The following is a 24,951-nucleotide window of genomic DNA, read 5'->3' as shown; positions in this document are numbered from 1 at the left end:
TTAGTACATATTTCCCTAGTGTTGTTGTTGCCATTTTAGTATTTTGTTCTCTTGTTCATCTCTTCTTCTCTGGTCAGAATGACAAGATGGAAAAACTCACCTCAAAAAAGAGAACAAGAGGCAGTACTAACTGCCAGGGACCTAATCAGTATGGACATAAGATGTTGGAACCAGAATTCAGAATAACGATTATAAAGACAGTAGTTGGGCTGGAAAAAAAGCATAGAAGACTCCAGAGAGGGACTAAAATCTAACCAAGTCAAAATCAAAACGACTATTAATGAGATGCAATCAAAAATGGAGGCCCTAACTGCTAGGATAAATGGGGCAGAAGAGAGAATTAGTGATAGAGAAGAGAAAATGATGGAGAATAAAGAAGCTGAGAAAAAGAGATAAACAACAACTGGATTACGAGGGGAGAATTCGAGAGATAAGTGATATCATACAGCAAAACAATATTAGAATAAATGGGATCCCAGAAGAAGAGGAAAGAGAGAGGGGGTCAGAAGGTATACCAGAGCTAATTATAGCGGAGAACTTTCCTAATCTGGGGAAGGAAACAGAAATCCAAGTCCAGGAGGCACAGAGAACCGCCACCCCCTCCCCCGCTTTAAAATCAATAAAAATAGGCCAACACCCTGACATATAATGGTGAAACTTGCAAATCTCAGAGACAAAGAGAAAATCCTGAAAGCAGCTTAGGACAAGAGGTCTACACCTACAAGGGTGGAAACATTAGATTGGCAGCAGACCTATCCACAGAGACCTGGCAGGCCAGAAAGGACTGGCATGATACATTCAGGGTGCTAAATGAGAAAAACATGCAGCTGAGAATACTTTATCCAGCTAGGATGTCATTCAAAATAAAAGGAGTGATAAAAAGCATCCAGGACAAACAGAACCTAAAAGAATTTGTGATCACCAAACCAGCCCTACAAGAAATATTAAAAGGGATCCTTTAAGCAAAGAGAGAGGCCACAAGTAACACAGACCAGAAAGGAACAGAGACTATATACAGAAACAGTCACTTTACAGGTAATACAATGGCACTAAATTCGTATCTTTCAAGGGATGTCCAGTATCACCACTGCTATTCAACATAGTACTAGAAGTCCTAGCCTCAGCAATCAGACAATAAAAAGAAATAAAAGGCATCCGAAATGGCAAAGAAGTCAAACTCTCACTCTTTGAAGATGACATGATATTCTATGTGGAAAACCCAAAAGACTCCACCCCAAAATTGTTAGAACTCATTAAGGAATTCATCAAAGTGGCAGGATATAAAATCAATGCACAGAAATCAATTGCATTTCTATACACTAACAATGAGACAGAAGAAAGAGAAATTAAGGAGTCGATCCCATCTACAATTGCACCCAAAGCCATAAGATACCTAGGAATAAATCTAACCAAAGAGGCAAAGGATCTGTACTCAGAAAACTACAGAACACTCAAGAAAGAAATTGAGGAAGACACAACAAAATGGAAAAACGTTCCTTACTCATGGATTGGAAGAACAAATATTGCTAAAATGTCTATGCTACCTAGAGTAACCTACACATTTGAGGCAATCCCTGTCAAAATACCAACCACTTTTTTCACAGAGCTGGAACAAATAATCCTAAAATTTGTATGGAACCAGAAGACCCCGAATAGCCAGAGGAATGTTGAAAAAGAAAACCAAAATTGGTGCCATCACAATTCTGGACTTCAAGCTCTATTCCAAAACTTGTAATCATCACGACAGTATGGTATTGGTACAAAAACAGACACATAGATCAATGGAACAGATTAGAGAATCCAGAAATAGACCCTCACCTCTATGGTCAACTAATCTTTGACAAAGCAGGATCAAGAATATCCAATGGAAAAAAAGTCTCTTCAACAAATGATGTTGGGAAAATTGGACAGCCACATGTAGAAGAATGAAACTGTAACATTTCCTTACACCATACACAAAGATAAACTCAAAATGGATGAAAAACCTAAATGTTGAGACAGGAACCTATCGAAGTCCTAGAGAAGAACACAGGCAGCAACCTCTCTGACCTCAGCTGCAGCAACTTCTTGCTGGACAGGTCTCCAAAAGCAAGGGAAACAAAGGCAAAAATAAACTATTGGGACTTTATCAAGATAAAAAGCTTTTGCACAGCAAAGGAAATAGTCAAAAAAACCAAAGACAACTGAGAGAATGGGAGAAGATATTTGGAAATGACATATCAGATAAAGGGCTAGTATCCAAAAGTCTATAAAGAACTTATCAAACTCAATACTCAAAGAACAAAAATCCAATCAAGAAATGGGCAGAGGATATGAACAGACATCTCTCCAAAGAAGACATACAAATGGCCAAAGGACACATGAAAAAATGCTCAACATCACTCAGCACCAGGGAAATACAAATCAAAACTACAATGAGATACCATCTCACACCAGTCAGAATGGCTAAAATTAACAAGTCAGGAAATGACAGATGTTGGCAAGGATGTGGAGAAAGGGGAACCCTCTTACACTGCTGGTGGGAATGCAAGCTGGTGCAGGCACTCTAGAAAACAGTCTGGAGGTTCCTCAAAAAGTTGAAAATAGAGCCATTCCACTTTTAGGTATTTACCCAAGAAAAATGAAAGCATATGTCCATTCAAAGCCCTGTACACAAATGTTCATGGCAGCCTTATTTTTAATAGCCCAAACTGGAAACAACCCAAATGCCCATCAACAAAGAAAACAGATAAACGATCTGTGGTACATGCAGACAATGGAATGCATTTCAGCAATAAAATGAACTACCGACACATGCTACAACATGGATGAATCTCAAAATAATTACGTTGAGTGAAAAGAAGACAGACCCCTGCCAAAAAAAGAGTACATACTTTATGATTTCATTTCCATAAAATTCTAGAAAATGCAAACTGAAGTAATAGAAAGTACATCAGTGGTTGCCTGGGGATTGGGCTGAGTGAGAAGAGGTGGGATGGAGGGATTAAAAAGGGGTATCAAGAAGCTTTTGGGAATGCCAGATGTGTTTACTATCTTCACAAATATATATTATGGCAAAACATATTCACTAAATATATTCAGATTATTGTATGTCAGTTACACATCAATAAGGTTGTTTTAAAATGATGCAATAAACAAAACTGAAAGGCAAATAAAGTAGGAATGATGCAAAATACGTGCTCATTGAAAATTATTCTTATCAGACAGGTGACCATAAAACACTGATGAAACAGACTGAAGATGACACAAACAAATGGAAAGATATTCTATACCCATGGGTTGGAAGATGTCCATACTACCCAAAGCAATCTAATGCAATCCCTATCAAAATATCAGCAACAGGGGTGCCTGGGTGGCTCAGTTGGTTAAGCATCTGCCTTCGGCTCAGGTCATGATCCCAGGGTCCTGGGATCAAACCCCACGTGGGGCTCCCTGCTCAGCAGGGAACCTGCTTTTCCCTTTCCCTCTGCCACTCCCCCTGCTTGTGATTTTCTCTCAAATAAAAATTAAAAAAAAAAAAAATACCAACAACATTTTTCACAGAACTAGAACAAATAATACTAAAATTTGTATGGAATCACAAAAGACCCTGAATAGCCAAAACAATTTCACAAAAGAAGAACAAAGCTGAAGGTATCATAATCTCAGATTTCAAGATACACTACACAAAGCTGTAGTAATCAAAACTGAATGGTACTGGCACAATAATAGATACACAGATCAATAAAACAGGACAGAGAGTCCAGGAATAAACCCACACTTATATGGCCAATTAATCTACAACAAAAGAGGCTTGGATACACAATGGGGAAAAGACAGTCTCTTCAACCAACAGTGTTGGGAAAACTAGTCAGCCACATGTGAAAGAATGAAACTGGACCACTTGCACACCACACACAGAAATACACCACACACAGAAATAAACTCAAAATGGATTAAAGACCTAAAGGTGAGACTCCAAACCATAAGCTCTTAGAAGAAAACATAGGTAATACTTCCTTTGACATTCAGTCATAAAAACATTTTTCTCAATATGTCTCCTCAGGTAAGAAAAACAAAAGCAAAATTAAACTATTGGCACTACACCAAAATAAAAAGCTTTTGCACAGAGAAGGAAACCAGCAACAAAACGACAAGGCCGCCTATTGAATGGAAGAAGATATTTATGATGATGTATCTGATAAGGGGTTAATATCCAAAATATATAAAGAACTTACAGGACTCAACACCCTTAAAACCCAAATAATATGATTAAAAATGAACGGAGAACCTGAATCAACATTTTTCCAAAGAAGACATATAGACGGCTAACAGAAACATGAAAAAAATGCTCAATATCACTCATCATCAAGGAAAGGTCAATCAAAAACACAACAAGATCTCACCTTACACTTGTCAGAATGGCTAAAATAAAAAACACGAGAAATAACAAGTATTGGTGAGGATGTGGATAACCCTCATGCATTGTTGGTAGGAATGAAAATTGGTGCAGCCATTGTGGAAAACAGTATAGAGGTTCCTCAAGAAACTCAAAACAGAATTACCATATATTCCAGTAATTTCATTCCAGAGAAAATTAAAACACTAATTTGAAAAGATATATGAGTCCCTATGTTTATTGTAATGTTATTTACAATAGCTAAGATATGGAGCAACTGAAGTATCCATCCATGGATAAATGGATAAAAAGAAAATGTGGTGTGTACACACACACACACACACACACACACACACACACACACGATGGAATGTTACTCAGCCATAAAAAAGAATGAGATCTTGCCATTCACAACAACATGGATGGACCTAGAGGGTATAATGCTAAACAAAGTAAGTCAGAGAAAGACGAAATACCATATGATTTCACTCATATGTGGAATTTAAGAAACAAATGAAGAAAGAAAAAAAAGAGACAAAAACATTTTTTTAAAAGATTTTATTTATTTATTTGAGAAGAAGGGCGGGGGAGAGTGAGCTTGTGTGTGCACCAGCAGGGGTGGGGAGGCACAGAGGGAGAGGGAGAGAAGCAGACTCCCTGAGAATCAGAGAGCCCAACACGGGGCTTGATCCCAGGACCCTGAAATCATGACCTGAGCTGAAGGCAGATGCTTAACTGATTGAGCCACCCAGGTGCCCCCCAAAAAACATTTTTTTAAAAAAGATTTTATTTATTTATTTGACAAAGAGAGACAGTCAGCGAGAGAGGGAATACAAGCAGGGGGAGTGGGAGAGGAAGAAGCAGGCTTCTAACAGAGGAGCCCGATGTGGGGCTCGATCCCAGAACGCCGGGATCACGCCCTGAGCTGAAGGCAAGACGCTTAACGACTGAGCCACCCACGCGCCCCCCCAAAAACATTCTTAAATACAAAGAACAAACTGGTAGCTATTGCCATAGGCGAGGTGGGTGGGTGCAGGGGTGAAACAGATAAAGGGGGAGGGTTAAGAGTACACTTATCTTGATGAGCACTGAGTAATGTAGAGAATGGTTCAATCATTATATTGTACACCTGAAACTAATATAACACTGTATGTTGATTATACTTCAATAAAAACATTATACCTCAGACAGGGGAACACATAAATATACATACATCTGCCCATACAGTCAAAGGACACGTATAGGAAAAAGAAAATAGCAGTGGCTATTAAGGATATGAAACATATATAGTTTCACTACTAATCAAAGAAGTAAAAACTAAAATAATAAGACACCTCATTTCACCTACCAAAATGACAAAGTAATAGAGAAAAGATACAGTTTTTGGTAAGGGCATAAGGAAACCATCGTTTTTATACATGCTGGAAGAACAGAATGGGTACATTCTCTGACAAGGTAATATCCTTCTAGGAATTTATATAAGGCTATGTCTTTTTTCTTTTGTTTTAGCAAAAGAGGCAGGATGTAAGTAGGTAGAACATAAAGAGGAATGAGACCATGAAGATGGAAACAGGGCCTCTTTCATCTCCAAGTTTGGATTCCTTTACAGGCTTGTTTTATCTGAAGTAGGTATTGTGATTTCAGGTAATTTTAGATTTCCTTCTTTTTGCTTATATGTATTTTCTAAATTTTCTGCAAAGCCTATTACTTCTATAATTAGAGGAAAAGTGATGTAAAAAATTTTATGCTACTTTCAAGTCTAATTATAAAGCACTACAACAAAGAAGGCAATACATATTTGCAGAAAATAATTTGGTAATAGGAATCAAGAAACTTTATAGGTAAGCTCATTTCTTTTAAACAAGTATTTCTCCAAATCATAAGCTATGACTGAAAATAATGAAAACCTATAAGGAAAGAATTTGAAACTAAAAAATTTTTATAAAAGAATTTTTATCCCAATTTTATTAATATTTTCACTTTCCCCTTTTTTTTTTACAAATATGTATATAAATTAATTATAGAAAAACCAGAAGACACAATCTCTGCCCATTTTATAGGAGAAAGCTATGTCATGGATCTATGGACAATACCTTTTCGTAAATGGCACAAAATATACTGTATTGCTCAGATTCATCTTAGCAGCTAACTCTTTGTCTTCTTAAAACTTTAGTCTTTTGCATTTATGGTGCACCTATGGAAAAAGAAGAATGAAATATATAATTATAAAAGCAAAACTAAAGAAGCCATAATTGATCATATGGTAGCTTTAAAATTTTACACATGTAGTATTACGAAGTTAAAACTTTTATCTTCATCTGTTTGTGAATGACAAATGCAAAACGTAAGATTTGCACATCAAAGACTCGGGCTACATTTTCACAAGCTATACTGGGAAAACAAAAGTGTCCTTAGATTTCAGAATCTATATTGAGACTACCATTAGTCTGAATCCAGGGAAACTCAATAGAGTCTACCAGTAGGCAGGACTAATCTGCAGTACATGGTGATGTTACTGATCAGCTGTCAGTAAGGCTTATATTCTGAATTGCTTTTCCAATCAGCATGATGATTTACATTGGCTCATCTATCTCCCCATTCCTAGGCTCTCCTATAACCAGTCTTCTTTATTATCTGTTAAAGAAGTACATGCCCAATGTAGAAAATCTGGGAACCTAATACTATTATGAAGAAAAATCTTTATAATCCTACCTAGGACAAAGTTCATTAACAATTTGGCATACTTTTCTCCATGCTCATATTTATTTTGATATATACAGCTGAGATCATTTATACATATAATTTCATAGTCTACCTCTTTTATCTAATTCTAGATTACAAGCATTTTTCTCATGTTATCACTGTTCACAGAGCTCATTCTAATGACTGCTCAGTGTGTATCTCCCAATGTATATCTTCCTTTTTTTTTTTTAAAGATTTTATTTATTTATTTAACAGGGAGAGAGACAGCCAGCGAGAGAGGGAACACAAGCAGGGGGAGTGGGAGAGGAAGAAGCAGGCTTCCAGCGGAGCAAGGAGCCCGATGTGGGTCTCGATCCCAGGACCCTGGGATCATGCCCTGAGCAGAAGGCAGACACTTAGTGACTGAGCCATCCAGGTGCCCCTCCCAATGTATATCTTCCTATTCATTCACAACTCCTCCACAATTAGAAACCAAGGTTGTATTTAACTCTTTATTGAACTATTAAATATTACTGTGTTTTGAAGATCTTTGTGCATATTACTCATCTACATTTTAGGGTTTTCTTTGGAATGGATTTCTAGAACTAGAGTTATTCAGTCAAAGAATATAACAATTTAAAACATATAATATGCATATTGAAATAATTTTTAGATAACCTGACTGCTTTGGAGATGAAGGCCTTTTGGGGAGGGGAACTAGAAAAAAGGTATTGACCTCTACTTTCATATTTTTCCTGTCGAGGGTATCCCAAACTCCTCTCATGTCTATACATATAAACTAATCTTTCTCATTATTTTTATATTCCCTCTGATTCTATGGCTATGAAATGTTACATTAAGTGGTAGCTATTATTGCCCGAATTCTGTATCACATTTTACCTAACCATCAACTATCAAACCAACCAATAACTGCCATGTCTGCATATCTATCCTGCTAATCTAGCCTGACTATAGCTTCAATAAACTAAAAAATTCCTTGAACACTAGTTGCAAGATTTCTAAGAAAGCAACTTAAAATAAGGCATTTACTAACACCTTCATGTCCTAATTTCAAATGCAAGCGGAACTATTCACTGCATTTGGACATGCTATGAACATGCATGCTCAGTATTTTCTTTCTCTAAATACTTCTTCATTTTTACATAATTTTCTTAAAACATGTTCTCTACAGTTGTATAGCTCTATATAGCTCTATAAATATTCTAAAATAAACTCTATGACTTCTAGGAATTACGTTTTCTTGGTTTTATCTTTTTTTTTTTTCCCTGCTGGAAGATAGCACGTGTTATTGAGGCAAAAAGTATATTCTGACGTTTATCCATTACACCTAAGGGATGTTCTCAGCTTTCTTCCATTCCACAAGCTCCTTTCTTTCTTTATAAATGTCTCTTGAATTCCATAAAACTGTCTTTTCCTGTTTTCCAAATTATTCCTCCTACAGTTTCTTTTCTTCTGATTTCTAAATGAAAGTTCCTCCAAGTATTTGCCTGAAGCCGTGTGTGTGACAGCAAGCTGCTCTCCTAACTTCTATCCATTCAGTGGTTTCCAGTAACGCTTAAGGCTTTACACTGTGCTGACATCCTTTCCAAGCCCAGCCCCATTCATTCAGATATCTTTTTGGGTTCTCCTCTTACTTATACCTTACATTAACTTTGACCTTTCCCCTGCCCTTGTCTCAATTAATTCACAATTTCGAAGAAATACAAATATTTCTTTGTATCTGTTTCTCTGTTTTTTTCCACTTAGGTTTATCTCTTTCTTCTACTTCTACTTGGTCAGACTCTAGTCTATCTTTACTGGACTTCACCTTCTTTTTTTTTTTTTGATACTATATTTATTTGAGAGAGAGAGAGAAAGAGAGAACAAGTCGGGGAGAGAGGCAGAGGGAGAGAAGCAGACTTCCTGCTGAGCAGGGAGCCCAACACGGGGCTTGATCCCAGGCCTCCAAGGATCATGACCTGAGCTGAAGGCAGATGCTTAACCGACTGAGCCACCAGGTGCTCCTGGAATTCATCTTAAAAACACTATTATTATAATCATCTTCCTGGAGCAAAGGTGAGATATCAAATCTTTGCTCAAAATCCTTCAATGTATAGCCAGTATAAAGAATAGCTTTATCTAACTAACATTCAAAACTGGCCTCAAATCACTACTCTAACCAAAATTCTTCAGCTCTATAATCAGGAAAAATGAAAATTTCTGGTGTAAGACCTACCATTTCCCCCTTTTGCTTCAGTTTTAAATACATATATATTAGTACTCTAACTGCATGACAAGGGCTTCTTCAGAGGAGGATACGTGTCTAAACCTATGTTTTGATTAATCAATTCTACCTCATGACATCTTTTTCTAAAAAGTGTTTTCTGGTTTTTTTTTTTTAAGACATAATTCACATACCATACAACTCACCCATATAAAGGGATAATTCAATGGGGTATTTTTTTTAAAGATTTTATTTATTTATTTGACAGAGAAAGAGAGCATGAGCAGGGGGGAGAGGCGGAGGGAGAGGGAGAAGCAGGCCTCCTGCTCAGTGCAGAGCCCTACATGGGGCTCTGAGCCAAAGGCAGATGCTTAACCAACTGAGGCACCCAGGCATCCCCATAATTCAATGGTTTTTAGCATATTCACCGGTATGCGCAGTCATCACCATGGTCAATTTTAGAATATTTTTATCACCACAAAAAGGGGGAGATACCCTTCAGCTATTACCCTAACCTTTAGCTATTACCCTAACCTTTAGCTATTACCCTACCACCTTTCCATTCCTAAGCAACCACTAGTCTACTTTCTGTCTCTATAGATTTCCCTGTTCTGGACCTTTCCTTTGAATGGTCTTTATGACTGGCTTCCTTCACTTGGCATGCTGTTTTGAAGGTTTATTCATGTGGTAGCATGAATTAGTATTTAATTTCTTTTATTGCTGAATAATACTCCATTATATAAATATACCACATATTGTTTATCCACTCATAAGCTGATGGACATTTGGGGTTGTTTCTACCTTTTGGCTACTATGAACAATGGTATTATAATTGCTTGTGTACGATTTTTTGTGTAGACATATATTTTCATTTCTTTTGATTATATACCTAAGAGTCAAATTGCTGGGCCCTGTGACATCTTTATATAGCAGGTACTCAATAAAAATCTGCTGAAATTTCTTTCCCTTTTCCATCCTAACCTTACTCTCAAAGTGATCTCTAAATTCATCATTCCCTCAAAACATGAACAAGCACATTTTTCCTCCAAGAGGATTGCATTTTAAGAATTAACTGAAGATGAAATGATATGCATGGAATTATTTTTTCCCTCTTCCTTGACCTCCTGCAACCTCAGGGACTACATTTATAGTGAGAACTGAGAACTGTGCCAAGAATGCAGTATTTCTAGTCTTAGGCCCTTGGGCCAACTGAACAATCCAGCCAGCTTAGAGCAGATTTCATCAGAGATCTGCAACTGGAATAATTTTCTTCACTCTTTAAGAAATGGAAATCTTTCAACAACGATAATCAAATTATTTTTCACAGACATCCTAACTTAATATAAGGAAGAACATTTGACAGAGAGTAAAAATACAAATATTTTTCATAATTTCCCTTTTCCCAGAAACTTTCAAGAAAGATGATTCATGGAAGATCTTAGCTGACTTTCAATGTTGTAGTCACACTACTTCAACAATAAACCTGAAGCCAACTAGTTTGAAAAACCCCAATATTTCAGCATTAGGGAGTAAGAATCACAATGTTTCATATTGGAAAGATTTTAAAGCTCAGACATTTCAACTTTTTTTTTTTAACTGAATCTCAGAAAAGTTAAGTGTCAAGTCACACCTATGTGGTAGCGTTACCCCAAATTAAAATCTAGGTCTTCTGATTTCCCACTCAGAAAACTTCCTTCTGAATCAAGCTGCCTAAGTCAGACTTCAAAACACCAAAAAGTTTTGGAGGGTGATCAAGAAAAGTTTAATCAAACATAAAATTGGACTTCTCTGTTATTATTGCTCCAAAATATTTCATAACACTTGAGTATGTAGTGGTAGATTCAGTTCTTATGTAGTCTGAGGCGTAAACAAATTTGGGGATCTATTTAAGAAATTTTTACAAAATTCCCACACAGAAATAAGTATTAGGGCCTCAGAAGGGGCTGGTGCAGGGGCACCTGAGTGGCTCAGTCGGTTGAGTGTCTGCCTTCAGCTCAGGTCATGATCTCTGGGTCCTGGGATCGAGTTCTACATCAGGCTCCTTGCTCAGCAGGGTGTCTGCTTCTCCCTCTGCCTTGGCCTCTCCCCCTGCTTGTGATCTGTCTCTCTCTCTCTCAGATGAATAAATAAAATCTTTAAAAACAAAGGGGGGGGGGCTGGTGCAAACAAGAGCCTCTGAAACTTAAACGTCACTGTAAATTAGCCCATGTAAATTCCTATTATCTCATTCATTATCTTGCTTCCAGAGGGTAGAGGCAGGCAAAATCTTCATTTTACAACAATGAAAAATGAAGTACAAATAGGTGACAGGACTTTTTCAGAGTTAGAACTAGTCCAGTTTTTCTCCCTACTATGAGACAACTTCCCATAGAGACTTGAAGAGAATTGCTTTTAAAGAACAGAAAACTGTTTTGGTTAGTTGCTGCTACTGTTTGCCACTACCTGTTATTCTGAAGTGAGAAACCATTTTTATGGCACTTTCATTTTGAAAATAATACTAGATGTTAGTTGCTTTTTATGCCACTCTGTAGCCCACTGTGATCATATAGCACTGGAGAACTGGAAAGAGGCCTTAAAGCCATCTAATTTCTACTCAGCAAATAATGCAAAAGTGGCTGGGGTTTATTGATTACCCTAACAATGGTAACTTTTAGTCAACTCCTGGGTCAACTGATGTTAAATATTATGAAGAAGACTCTACCGAGTCACCCTTTAAGACTTCATGTGTGGGGCACCTGGGTGGCTCAGGCAGTTAAGCACCCGGTTCTTGAGTTCCACTCAGGTCGTGATTTCAGGGTTGTGAGATTCAGCCCCGCATTGGGCTCCTTGCTCAATGTGGAGTCTGCTTGAGATTCTCTCTCCCTCCCTCTCCGCCAACTCGTGTACGCACTCTCTCTCTCAAAATAAACGAAATCTTAAAAAAGCCTTTATGTGTGCTAAAAAGTAAATATATCTATTATTTTTGTTTCTTAATGGATATTATTTTCCCACTCCATTAAAAAAATATGGTTAGGTTGAGAGTTGGGGAAATTTATGAAATCCAAAGGAGCTTCTCCTTTAACACTGAAAATTTTTGTTCTGATACTCTGATATGAGGCTAGCAACTTAAAATCAACGATGCATCAATTTGGGGGAAAAAATGGTACTGAACGTACGTTAAGACCAGTACAAAAATGGTGCTGATGTGTCTACACAAATCCCAAACTAGACACACCTGGGTGGCTCAGTCGGTTAAGCATCAGCCTTCGACTCAGGTCATGATCCCAGGGTCCTGGGATTGAGTTCCACATCGGGCTCCTTGCCCAGCGGGGAGTTTGCTTCTCCCTCTGCTTGCCACTCTCCCATTTGTGCTTTCTCTCTCTGACAAATAAATAAGATCTTAAAAAAAAAAAAAGATTTAAGCAGGCTTTGAAGTCATATCGTACCCAAGCACTTCATATAGTGCAAATTATCCTTGGAAATCCAGTATACAGTTGACCTCTGAACAACGCAGGAGTCAGGGGCACTGACCCCCAGTGTAGTAAAAAAATCTGTGTATAGCTTTTGACTCCCCCAAAACTTAACTACTAATAGCCTACTGTTGAGTAGAAGCTTTACTGATAACAAAACAGTCTATTTTGTATGTATATATACTATATACTATATTCTCACAATAAAGTAAGTTAAAGAAAAAATGTTAAGAAATTCATAATGAGGGGCACCTGGGTGGCACAGCAGTTAAGCGTCTGCCTTTGGATCAGGGCGTGATCCTGGCGTTCTGGGATCGAGCCCCACGTCAGGCTCCTCTGCTGGGAGCCTGCTTCTTCCTCTCCCACTCCCCCTGCTTGTGTTCCCTCTCTGGCTGGCTGTCTCTATCTCTGTCGAATAAATAAATAAAAATATAAAAAAAAAAAAAGAAATTCATAATGAGAAGAAAATACATTTATAATGCTCTGCTGTATTTATTGAAAAAAATCTGCATATAAGTGGACCCATGCAGCTCAAACCTATGTTGTTCAAGGGTCAACTGTACGTGGTTTTGTTTGTAAAACCCTTTAAATCAATTTTCATGCACAGTTAAGTGTAGGAGCCACTGAGCTAGTCTAAAGGAGAAAAAGAAAAGTCTATCTATAAAAATAATTCTTAAAATTTTTTTTAATTTTTAAATTTTTTCTAGATGTTTGATTTTTAATTTATTTTAATTCCAGTATAGTTAATACAAGGTGCTATATTAGTTTCAGTATAAAAATAATTCTTACCCTTTTCTGTGACATTGACTTCTTTGGCAGTGTAGTGAAGCCTATGGACACCTTCTCAGGTAATGTTTTAAATGAAAAAAATTAACTACTTGGAATTACAAAGGAAAGCAGTTATATTGAAATAAAGTTATAAAAATATTTTTTAAAATTTGTGATATAGTAATATGTATGTTTCTTTATTAATTCATTTAGTAATGAGAGCTAGTAGGCAGTCTAATAACTACAATAATTTCAAAGAGCAATGAACATAAATAATATTTTGAGATTTCTATAACTAATGTATTATAAAATATCAATCTATTGGGGACTGATGACAAAGTCTCATATTGTTAATACATGTGTGGTTTGTTGCCAACATTACTAAAATAGAGATTAGTAAAAAAAAAAACAAAAAACAACAAAAAACCAAATGTGTTTTCTAACACATTCTTTGATGTACAGAAATTTGGGCATTCAATCCATTCTCTCTTCAAGATAACCAGTATAAATGGGTATTGCTGAGGAATTCTAAAGAGTTCCTGCCTGTCTGCAGAGCTTAATCCATTCTGTTTCCTATCAAGCTTCCATAAGTTCTATTAATAGAAATTAATAGAATGTTGTGCAGATTAAATGAGAGAACATATGTCAAACATGTAGTAGACGCAGGAAGATTTGCCAGATGTCAATGTAGTTCTTACTTGATCACATTCATATAGCATGCACTGTTATTTCAAAAGTTGTAGGGAATAACTTGGCATTTCCTACTGTGGTTTCATTAAACAGCTCTCACTCCTATACCTTTTGGCATCAGTAGTCCGATTTCTATAGAATTTCGTCTTTTGTTTTGGGAGTTAGTTGAAATGCATGTACGATGACGATCCACTGTAAGTACCAAAGGTAACAGCCGTTATCAGGTTTTTGGTTGCAAATGATAGAAATCAACCCTGGCTAACTTAGGCCAGACATTTGTTTATAGGTGTTATATTGTGATTTGTAATAAGAAATACATATTTGGTTTTCATATGGTATAGAAATCCTAAAAACCTTAGAATTTCCCAAGTGATAAGAACAATAAAGGTAGAGTTTTTTGTTATTCCTAAGAAGTCCTTTTCAACCATACCTGAGTTTCTGTTAATGAGGTGGCTTTTGGAAAGCCCCTATTCATGGGGGCTGGTTGTCAGGGAAACCAACCCTGATTAGAGGGTGGGAATGTTAAGCCACACCTCCTGACCTCTGGGAGGAGAGATAAAGCATTCAATCATCAATGGCATATGATTTAATCAATCATGCTTATATAACGAAGCCTCCATAAAAACCCAAAAGGATGGAGTCTGGAGAGCTTCCAGGTTGGTGAACGCATCCACATCTGGGAGAGCAGCATACCCCATTTCCATAGGGACAGAAGTTCCTGCACAGGGGACCCTTCCAGACCTCACCCTATATACCTCTTCATCTGGCTGTTCATCTGTATCCTTTATAATATTCTTTACAATAAACTTTGAAACAAGTAAATGTTTCTGTGAGCTCTGTGAGCCACTCTAACAAATTAACTGAACCTGAGGAGGGGGTTATGGGAACCTCTAATATGTAGCTCACAGTCAGAAGCACAGGCAACAACTTGGACTTGCAGCAGGCATCTTAAGTGGGAGGTATGGGAGGCAGCCTTGTGGGACTGAGCCCTTAACCTTTGGGGTCTGAAGCTACCTCCAGATAGATAGTGTCAGAATTGAGTTAATTGTTCGGTGGTTTTGGAAAACACACATCAGAGTAGGGTATCTCACAGAATGAACCAGAAAACTCAGAAAATGGGCAGGCCCTTAAAAGGGCAAATGCACATTCAAAATCGTGCCACAGTAAATGTCTGAGATGCCACTGCCACTTGCTTTTGCTCTACTGGACTCTTAACCGCTTCACAACTGCCACAAACTGTCTCTGTTGTGCCCTGAGTTATCAAGATTCACAGTCCTGGGTGGGAGCATCTGATTGACCAAGGTCACATGTCCACATGTCAGCCACCAGGCAACTGAGAAAGAAATATCTACCTATACTTCTTCCATATCCATAGCAGAAGGGGTAACATGGTCCCTCTTCTATTCAAAACAGGATAATCAAGCAATGGGCAACTCACACTGTATCCACTCATTTATGATCCAAAACCACATCACAACTCAGAAGCTAAGTGATAAACTTGTATTTGTAGCATACCACGATCTAATTCTGTCTCCTTAATCGATTTCTTCTAACCTAAGTTTTATCTGTTTAAACTTCTTCTGTATCTATAAAATCTTATTCTCATGAGTTTAGTAAGAGGTGTAGTGACCCTGAAGTAGTGCTCAACCATTCATTCATTTATTCAACATTTATTAGATATCCATTATGCTTAAGACATCATGCTAGGTGTTGAAAAATATGCAATGCAGAAACTAATTATCTAGAACCAGTGAATGTTGAAGGTAATGTGGAAGTTCAAACGAGGGAAAGAGAACTTCCAATTCTTTAAGGAACAGGGGATGGGGATGGGCTGGTGATTGATGGGTTCATGGAAGAGATGACATTTGGACTGCTCTGCAAAGAACAGGTAGAATTTTCAGGAAATGCTGTGAGCATATGATGGGAGGTTGCAGCATTTTAGGAAATGGCAAGTAACTTCAGTTCTGCAGATTTGGGACAAGAATCCTTTGGAAACAAAGGTGGAAGAGTCTATTGGGTCTAGATTTTCAAGGATCTTGAATATCATGCAAAGGATTTTATGCCTTTTTTTATAAATGAAAAAACATTTTAAATTAGATTCAAGCTTCAAGAATAATACTTTAGTGGTCTGGCAGTAATATATAGGCTGAATTGGGAAGATTTTGTTTAAAAACATTATGTACACATCATAGAAAAAAACTGATAGAATATAGACCAAAATGTTAATAGTGCTTATCTCTGGGTATTGGGAATATAAGCATTTTCTGTTTTCTTCCTTCCTTTCTTTCTTTCTTTCTTTCTTTCTTTCTTTCTTTCTTTCTTTTTTTGATTTTATTTGTTTGACACACAGAGAGAGATAATGAGAGAGAGAGCATAATCAGGGCGAAGGGGAGAAGCAGGCTCCCTACTGAGCAAGTAGCCCAATGCAGGACTAGATCCCAGGACTCTGGGATCCTGACCTGAGCTGAAGGCAGCCGCTTAACTGACTGAGTCACCCAGGTGCCCCAGCATTTTCTGTTTTCTATTTACCTTTCTGTATTTTCTCTATTTTCTCCATTGAACATATATCACTTTGTAATGAAAAAAGTAAGTAAAAAATATTTTCAAAAGACTGAATTAGAATAGAAGGAGACTAGATCAGGGAGGTCAGGTTGGGGCTACCAAAGTAGAAAGAATAATACTCTTAACCTAGAATGTTGGTAATAAAATTGAAAGCCAAAGGCAGATACCATGACTCTGGATGCAAGAATAACACTGCTTAGAGTCAGAAACTGACTGGCTGAATAGCCTGGAAAAGACATGGGAGTCAAAGTTAAGCTCTGAGGCCCTAAGAACAAGTGACAGAGGAGATAACTGTTCTGTGAACAAATATAAGGAATTAGTAGAAGGAACAAGTTCAATGGTAGAAAGATGAGTGTTTTCTTGCCAAATTGACTTTTAAGTGCTAGATAGGCATCCAGGGAGAGATATACAGCAAGTAGTAAGAAATGAAGGTTGGAACTCAGGAGAAATGACAGCTAGACATTCAGAGCTGGAATTATTTGTATAAGGTAATTAAGAAACTCAAGGAGGAACTATGGTAACTCAGGTAAAGAATAGAGAGAAAAAAGAAGACTGAGAATAAAATCCTGGGGAAATATTTTGAAGTTGAATTCTTAGTGAATGCTAGCTAAGTGCTAAAGTCAACATTATATTTCTATAATTAGGCATTCTCTCTACTTTAGTCCATTCAATCAAAAGGTTAAAATGACTTCCCTAAGTACAAATTGAGATGAATAGTCAAAAGAATACTATCAGAAATAAAATTTATTTTCTTATATGACTGGCTTTTGCTTCGCATCAATTATGAAAAAAAAGAAGTCCCCTGTCTTTGGAATTGTATTTTTAAAAAAGAATATATGTGCAGTATAGCAATAAAGTAAACCAACTGATCTTTTAATTGTTAATATATATGTATTTTAATATATTTTTACATTTTTTTGTAATCAGAATTTTAGATTTAGAATGTATCTAATATGGGCTCAAGGAGGTTAACTCGCTTTTAAGTATTTTAATATTAATGACTTGGTACTCGTGCCATTATAGTCTAGATTGAATTCCTGATCAAAGAATACTTGACAATCACGATGGGGAGCAGCATCATGGTACAGCGGAAGAGCTCTGAACTGGAAGACAGAAATCATAGATCCTAGTCCCATACTGGTCCCTAAATGGCTCAGTGGCCCTCGATCAAGTTATTCAATTTCTCTAAGCCTCAGTTTTCTGGTCTTGGGGCTAGTTAAGACAATTTCTAAGTTCTATTCCAACCCTAAAATTCTATGATTTTGGCAAGTTGCTCCATTTAAAATCTTATATACAGATTCACACACACACAAATGCCCTGAGTTCAATATAACTAAAATTCCCAGCAATCTTCACTTTAATTGTTCCCGAGTCAAAAGAAAAACCCAAGATGTAAACACCTTTAGTCTCTGCAAATTTTACCTGCCACTGATCACCAAATACATGAAGGCACCGCGAGAGCCCTATATTTATAACTTTTGACTCCCTGCTACAGGATTACAATGCCAGACACTGAAGATAATAGAACATGCAGAAATAAGAGCTTTGAAAATAAATCTTCTTACAGCTAATGAAGGATTATCTGGCATACAATTTTTCTAAAATGTCACAGCTATTAGCAAGTCTTTTTGTGTTTGTTTGGAACTATTTCTCTCCTGTCTCCACTTCATTGCCCTGAAAATAAAAGTTTTTCTTAAGTACAATCAGATTTAGGGACCCTAAAACCTCAAAATTAAATTGTATATACTTCTATTTACTTCTTTGGGAAAGGCCTCTGCTATGAACTGAATTGTATCTTTCTCCTGCCCCCAAATTCGTATTTTGAAATTCCAACCTCTGAAATGACTGTATATGAAGATAGGGCTTTGGGGAGGTAACTATTGTTAAATGAAGTCATAAGGGTGGGACCCTAATTCAATGGGATTGGTAGCTTTATAAGAAAAGAGAAAGATCTCAATCTTTTCACTCTCTCCCTCTCTCCCCCCACATCTCTCACTCCCTCCCTATCTCCCTCTCTCTCTCTCTCTCTCTCTCTCCTCCTCCTTCCCTCCCTCTCTTATATTGGCAAAGAGGAAAGGCCATCTGAATACAGTCGAGAAAGTGGCCATTCTGCAAGCCAGGAAGAGAGATTTCATCAGAAACTGAATCTATTGGCACCTTAATCTTAGACTTCCCAGACTCCAGAACTGAGAGAAAATTAATTTCTGTTGTTTAAGCTACTCAGTCTGTGGTATTTTGTTACAGCGGCAGGAGGGGACTCAGAGAGCCTCCTTAAGAAATTTCTGGACTAAGATTTGGATAATATTTAAATGATAACTAAATTAATAGTGAAAATGTTTTCTTTTCCTGGTAGCTAGAGAAACTGATTGTTTGATAATCCTTTTCCTTTCAAAAATACATCTTGATAATCAAACAACTGGGGAGAAATACTATTCTTTGAACTAGAAGAAAAAGTTTACAAAGATTTCATTTTAATAATAATGTAAAAACATACACAAATGCACTAATTAAGTACACATACTTGATTAAGTCTAAAATCTTGACCTAAAATCTCCTTCCAAAGACTCTTAACATTTATTTGATCTTTCAACAATACTGCCTCTGAATATGAACATTGAATGTTAAGTTCCACAAGCTATAAGTGATTACAAGTATTTTCTCGTTCAGGTATTTAAAGCAATTTCTTCATGATTGAGTGATTTACTTGAAATTTAGAAAGTGAATGAACTCTATGAGCTCTCTATATACCACCTGATTTAAAAAACTCTCTAAAGCTGTTGATGAATGGAATCCATCTCCTACACTACTGCCAGGCATTATCAACCTGAAAGTAAAATCTGACCATGCCACTCTCCCGCTTAAAACCTTTTAATCCCGTCATGTACAGAATATAAAATCCAAGCTCCTTGTAGATAGATGGCAAATGAAATCCTCTGTGATCTGCCCCTTGTCTGCTCGTGAACCTTGTCCTTAGTAACTCCGGGGCTTCACACTGGACGCCCTGGCTATTTCAAACTACTTCCTTGGGATGTCAAGTACCTGTTGGCACTCTGTTTCTTTTCCTTTTTCCTAGATAACTAGAATTCATTCAAGAATCTGCTCAGATAGTAGCACTTCAGGGAAACTTTCCTGATTCTCCCCTAAGCTGGGGTGTTTTTTTTCCCCCCACAGAAGGATGCTGTAAACATTTCTTGTATACCTGGTATAGACACAAGATTTAGATCATCTTAGGTAAATGTCTGCTAGACGTTACTATAAACTGCTAGAGGGCAGGGATCATATTTAAGTGACCAGTGTCTAACATACTGGCTGGTCCACTGTATGCGGCCAAAATATGCTGCTGAATTACACTAATTCATATATCAAATGTATTATAACATTTTTAAAGGAATATTATAGCAAATATTTTTGTTAAGCAAATAATCATCACTCCTTACTGTGTTTTTTAAATTAATATTTCTATTGGATGCTTTACCTAGAATGAACCTGATCTTTATTGTATTTTATTGTATTGAAATTTGGTATTTTATTGAACTACATGGTACCCAACTATTAATAATTTCAGAATTATCAGTACTCTCAACTTACTTGTTCAAGAACAAAAACAGAGAGCTGTTTTAATGGATATCTTAAAAAACTGGCAGTTGATATCATCCTATTTTAACAACTAGAAAATCCTTCAGAGTCCAAGTCCGTATGTATTCATTTTACAAAAGTGAAAACAACATTAAACAAAAACTTAACCCTACTATGCAATAGTTTTTTCTCATGCACAGTCATAATACATGATATCCTTCCATTAAGTAGTTTAGAATCCATTACTTAGGCCTGCCTTCAGTCAGCAAGTCCAATATATCGTTTATATTGGTTGACAGGACATCATTCAGTCTTTTATTAAGATTTTTGAATATTCATTCATTGTCACTTTTGATAAAGAGGGAACTAATTTTAGAACAAATATAATAGAGAAAATCAACAAACATTTATTTTAGACTACTACGGGCACTAAAGATAGAAAGAGGAGTTACCTTTGTTAATAGGGCCTGGTTTAATATAATCAACAACACCATCAGCAAACTAACATTTATTCAATGTTCAGTATGTGCCAGGCACTGTACATTACCTCATTTAAGCCTTAACACAACACTAAGAAAGAGTTACTATTATATATCTCATTTTACAGATAAAAATCTGAGGTCAAACTTCACAGACCTACTGTATGGTAGAGCTGGGATTCAAATCTAGACTGTCTAACCTCAAGCCCACTCTCTTAACCACTATAGCAGTTTTCAGTTAAATCACTGTATGAGAGATTTCAGAAATTAATGACTTGATAAACATAAAGGATTCCATCTAGCCTACAATATTCCTGAATGTTAACTGCTTAATTATTTTGATTTGTTTTACCCAAGGCCAAGCCAGAAGATCAAGACCCTCCCATCTAAAACTTTTTCACTTTGTGCTTTAAAAAAAGTCAATGTCATACCTGAAAATTTCTGTTCAGTAAAAAGTAATGTGCCTTTTAAAGGCAAGAGAAGCCTGAGTATCTGAAATCTTCTGAGGTAATTCTGTCCTGGGACTTTCAGAGACGCATTTATACCCCAGAAAGTTAGCATTTAAAACTTGAAACTCTTGCCTAATTTCCAATGTTGAAAGGGTAACTCAGCACTCTTAGTCACTTTTAATTTTGCTTTGCCACTGGCAGGTAGGGCAAGCACCCATACACGTTGGCAGAATACATGTTAGAGCAGTTTCCTCCTGTTGAGAGTTGCCTTATTCTGCTTCAACAATTCTCTCCCATAGGACTGCCTCAAAGTGTATGAATCTCTATCTATTCAAGTAAACACTGAAATCCAATATTAAACTTCTTTTTAAAAGTAAACATTCCTATAACAACTGACTTGGGTTATCTCCATGTCCTTAAGTTAACTTTGAGGGGTGGAGAAAGTGTAACAGGAACTGAACTTAATATTCAGAAGAATGTTAGCAATACACAGGAAAGTTTTATCCTTTAGCTGTTTTAGATGTAGAAGGAGAGATGAGTCACATGAGCAAATGATGGCACCTATAGTAGATTCAATTGTCTCCTAAATTTTCTTGTTTCCAACCTCTCTCATACATAGTCCGAAATGTCATTTTCCTGAGACAGAGAGCTCTAATAGTTATCACCCTGCTATTCAAATATCTTTGATGAAGACATCCAAACTCCACAGAAAGATACTCAAGGTTGCTATGGTATGGTCCCAATGCAAGTCTGCTAGCTACCTAGTCATTTCTTAAATGTGCTAGATACTTTCAGTCTCAGCACTGCTCGCACCCTTTACTTACAGTAGAATATCTTGTTTCTTTACAAGTCAAAATCCTATCGCTTCTCTAAGACCCAGTTAAATTCCACCTCTCTTCCTTACCTCTGACAGTTAAAATTCAAAATTACCATAGCACTTTATTTGTACTCTTACTGTAACATGTGTCATCTACAGCGGATATTAAATTCACGGTTTACTGTGAGCATACTTGTTTCCTCACCTGGAAAGTAAGTTCCTTCATCTTTTCCTCCATACAGAAGTGAGCCTTCTCTTCTTCTGCTCTTTAGCAGCAGTGTCATTTTTAAATATGTGCATTTAGACAGGCTGACTTGAACTACGGTTTCAATTTAATTCATAACACACTAAATAGTATTTATTTAGTGCGTGAACAAGTACCAGTCTAAGCATTTGGAGAAACAAAACAAAACTCCCTAACTTATGGAGCTTAAATTTTAGTGGCGAGAAATGGACAATAACAATAAACATAGTAAAGTAAGTTACTACATTAAAAGAACGATGAGTGCTTTGGAAGAAGACAAAAGTAGAGCAGGATGGGAATCAGGAATGCCAGGGGTATCTCTGCTCAGATGTGACCACCTCAGAGGGCCCTCCCAAAGCATCCTTATTAAAGTGCTTTTTTTTCTCTCTCAGTGACTATCATCATTCTATTCTCTCTACATCATAGCACTTCAACTTATCTGAAATTATTTGTGTGCATTGTTATCGTTTCTTTCCTGTTCTGTTCACTGCTATATTCTCTCATACATAACAGACACTCAACAAACATTTGTTAGAAGAATACAAGGAGATACCCAAATTTTATTTATATATATATATATAAATAAAAAAATTATATATATTTTTTTATTTTTTATATTTTATTTTTTATATTTTATTTTTATATATTAATTTTATATTATATATACATATATAAATATATTATATATATATTTTTTAAACATTTTTTTATTTAGGAGGCAGGGAGGGACAGAGGAAGAGAATCTCAAGCAGACTCCATGCTGAGCAGAGCCCCATATGGAGCTCAATCTCATGACTCCAAAATTATGACCTGAACCGAAATCAAGAGTCACTCACTTAACCAACTGAGCCACCTGGGCGCCCCTCAAATTATATTCTTGTACTAGAATCAATCACATGGTAGAAAGTGATCTACTAAATCCTACTAAGAATCCAAAAGAACTAGTGTCTATTCAGATAAAGCACATGTTTAAAGTATAACAAAAATGTAATAATATTTGGGAATGTGGATAACACGCTTGATAATGGATATAAGCCCAAATATAAGGTGGTTTTTATTTTAACCCAAACTATTTCTCAGAAACCGGGAGTTCCTCCATGTTTTAACCCTTCCTTACAAAGCCTTTCAAATTCCAAAGTACTTTCACAATTTCTTTTGAACAGTAAGTTATTAATTGGTAAAGACATTAGTCTGAAATGACCCAATTAATGCTACTTTTACACGCTCACAGAGGTCACTAAAAATAAAAGGGAAATCTAGCTACTACTCTTGAGATTTTCAGCTCCAAATTGCAAGTCCTAGGTCAAACTTTGATGGACATTCACCACTTGGGTATCTTGTTAAAATGCAGATTCTGAGTGTCGGTAGGACTGAGGCCAGGGAATCTGTATTTCTAACAAGCTTCCAGGCCATCATTATGGCTGGTCCATGGACTATGCTTTGAATTGCAAGGCACCAAATAAAGTTGTAAAAACAAAGCTCTTCTATCACTATATTTTTATGATTTAACAATGTATATTTATTTTCACAGGGAAGGAAAAGACCATGATAGGCAGGTGAAAGCTGCAAAGGGGATGTGAGCTTTTCATAAAGCTGTTCCTACTAATTTCTCTTCATCCACCCCTTTCCCCCACAAATTCAATCCCATTTTTACAAAACCAGATCTTTTTTCAAGGCAACACCTTTAATCAGAACTATTCAACTAATCAACTATTTAAACTTAATCAAATAATAAAGGAAAAACACATTTAAAAACTCCATTTTTTTCCTACCTTCCAACGCTCCAAAAAATTTCATTTTAATCAGTGTACATGGAAGTGTTAAAGTTAGAAAGGGAGCACTAATTTTGGTAGTTTAATTTGGAAGATTTTACTATTCAAAAATGGTTTTCTCTTTTAAAACCTTGCCATCTCTCAGTAGGTCATTAGTCCATATGACAACTTTTAAATACATCAGTTATACTGGCCCTAGCTTTTTTTTAAAGACCAAGTAGTTAAAAATATAAGATTAAATTGAAAGGATAATTGTGCTTAAAAAAGTTAAACAAAAAAAATAGAAGTCCTCAAATACATAAAACATTAAAATCTTCTAAAACCTTTGAAGAATATTCATTTATTTCGGCATTGTTTTTCTCCTTCACATAGGTAAACTTCTCTCAACTTAATAGAAACACTTAGACTCATATGACCTTTTGCCTTTCACAGCTATCTTGAGATCAGAATATGGTACCCATTAAAAAAAAAAGATAATAGCTCTATTGTATAGCAAATCAAAAAAGGTACAAAATGTGTTTTGAGGTGCTTTTTATAGGTCTAAGGTATTTAGGGTTTCTCACAATTTTGTGAACTATTATTAACACAGTTTTCTTTGTGTTCAGCTTAAATTACTAAAGTTTTTTTTTTTATTTTTTTTAGTGTTTATTCTTCAAGGCTGGCAGCTAGGGCTAAAAACAGTTATGATATAAATGTATTCCTCCTGCAAGTCTCTGTTGAGGGAGTCAAGCTGATTTGATAGAGCTCGACTGGGGGCAGTGGATATTTTTTGCTTTCTTCTCCATCCATCCTCTTACCCCTGTAATTAAAGCCTAGTATGTACAAATCAAGCAGGATTGCTGGGCAAGAGCCATTTCACGA

At 36.4% G+C, this 24,951-nt stretch overlaps 1 protein-coding gene across 4 annotated transcripts in view; it reads right to left on the bottom strand.

The window, feature by feature from the left end:
• TAOK3 (TAO kinase 3) overlaps nucleotides 1–24,951 on the bottom strand; it is a 174,771-nt gene that overhangs the window by 90,192 nt on the left and 59,628 nt on the right. The window contains exons 2-3 of one of the 4 annotated variants that reach the window (XM_057306029.1): nucleotides 12,499–12,662; nucleotides 6,472–6,572 (exon numbers count right to left, since the gene is read on the bottom strand). The exons of 1 other annotated variant lie outside the window; for it this stretch is intronic. The gene's annotated coding sequence lies outside the window, so the exon portion shown is untranslated. Of the gene's footprint in view, nucleotides 1–6,471; nucleotides 6,573–12,498; nucleotides 12,663–12,985; nucleotides 13,143–24,951 lie in introns of those variants that run through there. 2 more of the 4 variants (XM_057306030.1, XM_026514976.4) reach the window with 2 other exon arrangements.

This window comes from Ursus arctos, unplaced genomic scaffold (assembly GCF_023065955.2).
Source record: "Ursus arctos isolate Adak ecotype North America unplaced genomic scaffold, UrsArc2.0 scaffold_34, whole genome shotgun sequence".
NCBI classification, from domain to species: domain Eukaryota; kingdom Metazoa; phylum Chordata; class Mammalia; order Carnivora; family Ursidae; genus Ursus; species Ursus arctos.
Note: the sequence above shows the minus strand (reverse complement) of the source record. Positions and strands in the feature narration are given on the sequence as shown.